Below are 3678 nucleotides of genomic sequence, written 5' to 3'. Positions count from 1 at the left end.
TACTCAGACAAAAATTAAGGTATTAATAATATGGACACGATGATTTACACGAGCGTATGTATATGAGGATCAATGGAGCTGAAATTCATCATGTCATGAAAAATTGAACAGAACTAATCCATGCCGCACCGGAATAATCTTCCGAATGATTTGCGTCAAGTTGCATAGCAACTAAGTTCTTGACTCTTAATCATTAAAATCATTAAGTTCCTGGCAACCATAGCTTAACAGAAACTCACGTAAGACTCGGATTATCAGCCTCAGAGAAGTAAAGCAAACCCATGAAAAAGGAAACACTCACATCAAGAAAAGGACATAATTCAAATTATCGTCTTCTTTTCTTTTTTCCCTTTTTGGAGGTAGAGAGCTAATTAAGTTTCATTAGGAGGCTATTGAAAATGTAGTAATTTTCTTGATTCTTTTTACAATAATGAATGGATAACAATATCTAAGATGTTAATTAATCCAATATGTAACTCGAACCCCTGAGAACGTAGCCAACAAAGTTGTTGATTTATACCCTCTCATGACAAAGTTCTTGACTCTTTTTATACATTTATTGGACTATTTTCAATTATTGGCGTCCGGTCAACAACATATGCGTTAAACAATTCCCCTCAAATTTCATGTTAAGGAGCAATCATAATATGGCTACACAACCATGAACGACCAAACATTGTGGATTCATTAGAAAACTTGAGAAATAAGAAAGGGAAAATATAGTGCATATAGAGGTGAACATGTCTGAGGGGAGTCTTGCGGATGCACTGCATCTTATTAAGGCAAACTACAACATCCATCAATACAGCATGCTTTTCCACATACGAGAAGTGGGGTCCTTTTGAACCAGCAACACCTGCAACCTACAAATATACACATCCAGATGACCACATAAATGAATTCTAGAAAGGAAAATAAAAATTCACAATTGGTAAAAAAGAGGACAATATGTGGTGTCCATATTTTATTATTTGCAGTTTGGACAAACCATTTGTTCCAAAAGATTTAATCTCACGAAAGTGCCTATTGAGCTTGTATTCTTTGGAGAGGGAAAAGCCACATAAGCAATGATTTCAAGAGTTAACACTCCATGGATTAATCCAATTGGATCTTTTCTCGATAGCTTAACTATTTTCTTTTTTCCTACATAGAGAAAAATGAAGATAGGAAAAGAGGACATTTTTTTCTCTGAATTACTCTACAAAACATAATATAATATAGTCAAGTAAAAACAATTTGTGGGTTCAAGCTAGCTTTTAGTCTTATATATATGTATAATCAATTAGATGCATAATTACCAGCTTGAGGAAAAACGGTCTGCTCCACTTTTTGAAATGAAGCAGCAGCAGAAGACGGAGTTGCCCAAAGGAGAGAGGCCATCACTATCAATGCAAGCCATGAACATCCAATCACCAAGCTCTTCTTCTTCATCTCTCCCTCTCCCTCCCTCCCTCCCTCCCTCCCTCCCTCCCTCCCTCTCTCTCTCTCTCTCTCTCTCTCTCTCTCTCTCTATCTATCTCTCTACCTGCGCTTCTACAATTAGATCTGAACTGTCAATCCCCCAGTCTCCATATCTCTCTCTCTCTCTCTCTACCTGCGCTTCTACAATTAGATCTGAACTGTCAATCCCCCCAGTCTCCAGAATCTACCTTATTTATAGGGGAAGAGCTAGGACTATTCTCTTTTAGCATAGGATTCCGTCGGTTCATCGTTTATGTCTCTTTCTGGCAAGTGGACTAGATACTCGGGCGCGTTTGGCAACGGTCTGTTCCCGGGCGATTCGACAAGAAATGATTATTTTTTATTCGTTTCCGGGAACCGATTCGGAGTAAAAAGAACGTGTTTGGTAATCGTCTAAATTTTTATTCTGGAATAGAATTGCGTTTGATAACATGTCCATTGATTCTATTCCAAATTATTATTATTTTTTATTTTTAAATAATTTTTTCTACTTTTTTTTTTTTTTTACCTTTTTCCTTTTTTCCTTTTCTTTTTCATCTTTTCCTTTTTCTCATATTTTCTTTTCTTCTTGTGGCCGGTTGCCGGACCGGCGACCGGCCGGACGAGCAGGGCAGCGACCTCACCAGCGTCGCGGCAGCCTCGCCGGCCTGCCGGTGACGCCGCCCAGCCCCCCGCCGAGGCTCGGCCTCGCCGAGATCCGCGAGGCCGAGCGTCGCCGGTGGCCCGGCGGGCCTCGCCGGGCGGGCGAGCCTCCGCGAGCTCGCCGGGCTGGGCGAGCCTTCGGCGAGCTTGCCGGACCTCACCAGTAGCTAGGCGAGCCTCCGGCGAGCTCGTCGGACCGGCGGTGGTGAGCGGCGGCGGGCGGCGGCAGGCGACGGTTGCGTGATGGCGGAAGGAAAGAAGAAGAGTTTTATTGTGTTGATTCTTTTTTGATTCTTGGACGTAGAATCAACTTTTTTTTATTCTCAAATCTATTCCAAAACTTATTCTCGGGAACAAATTTGTTCCCAAAAACAAAATTTTTACCAAACGCGATTCTCGTCCCAAACCGATTCTCCTAAACAAAAATCGAATTAGTCACATTTGGAGTGTTGCCAAACAGGGCCTCATTCTCTCTCTTTCAGTACGAATTTGGACTCTAGCTTTACTTTACAGAGTTAAAGACAGACCCACAATTCAATGGAGTCGCCATTGTTGACATATGCCCACAAAGTACAGATCAGATCTTATCTCTGGAGAGATATAAAGTACAACCTCATCTTTCTGTTCCATGTGGATGAAGAATGACACACCTACTCCCATTATCTAAATGGAGCCGATAAAAAAACGTGCCCGCATTATAAAGAAAAATCCACCCACAGAAATCCGTTTTAATGAAAGAAACAAAGTATATTGGTCTTCACATGAAAAATTATACTCAAACAAATGTCATTCGGAAACACATCCAAGATAAGAGACAATTTTTAAAATATCAAATATTACCTATTTATAAACCCTTTCCTGTGTGAATATGGTATAACCTTTTTCTCATATTCTCTAATTTTGACCTACTTAACATGTAATAAATCAAAAAAAAAAAATCGTTGAAATAAATCGAAATTCAACTAATTCTAATAGGCATTTAACATAACATATTATATTATTATCCTGTAATTTATTCTTCTGCACAATGCTTACCATCTTATCAAATGTATGTATTTCAAATACTTTATTCAATTTAATATTTTAGCTGATGTTTTTACAAATTAGGTCCGTGCTTAGCCGAGTTGTCACTTAACCTGTTGTATGAGGGAAGAGGAGTGGTGTCTTTTTAATGGGAGGAGCTTTAGGAAACTCTCTTTATCTCCCTCTATCTACAAATTTTACATTGTTTTAACATTTTCATAATCAATAATCAAGTAAAAGTTTGGTTGAGAGAATGTGCAATTTCGTGTGAATATGAACCGATCACAATGCAAACCATATGCTTGATGTATTATTTCCATGTAGAAAAATGCTAGATATACGCAGTTATTGATTTTGATGGTCCCCTCAGGAATTCCCTAATCCTAGGGAAAATCTCAAATCCTCATGCATATTTGGACAAGAAATCTCTCGTCATATAAAAGAAAGAATAGAATTATGCATATCATGATAATAAATGTCTGAAAGTAGATATCTATTTGTGCAGACTCGATTAACAATTACTACGAGGTTATGAAAAAGTTCAACAATGTC

The 3678-nt window shown here is 38.7% G+C and overlaps 1 long non-coding RNA gene across 1 annotated transcript; it reads right to left on the bottom strand.

Annotated features, from left to right (window-relative positions):
- Nucleotides 1–527: 527 nt before the first annotated feature.
- Nucleotides 528–1436, bottom strand: LOC120294118. Its single transcript, XR_005551601.1, has 2 exons — nucleotides 1299–1436; nucleotides 528–863 (listed from the first exon to the last, which is right to left on the bottom strand). It is a non-coding gene; the product is annotated as an uncharacterized LOC120294118 (long non-coding RNA).
- Between the last annotated feature and the right edge of the window lie 2242 nt (nucleotides 1437–3678).

The sequence above is a fragment of the Eucalyptus grandis genome, chromosome 5, assembly GCF_016545825.1.
Source record: "Eucalyptus grandis isolate ANBG69807.140 chromosome 5, ASM1654582v1, whole genome shotgun sequence".
NCBI lineage: Eukaryota > Viridiplantae > Streptophyta > Magnoliopsida > Myrtales > Myrtaceae > Eucalyptus > Eucalyptus grandis.
Note: the sequence above shows the minus strand (reverse complement) of the source record. Positions and strands in the feature narration are given on the sequence as shown.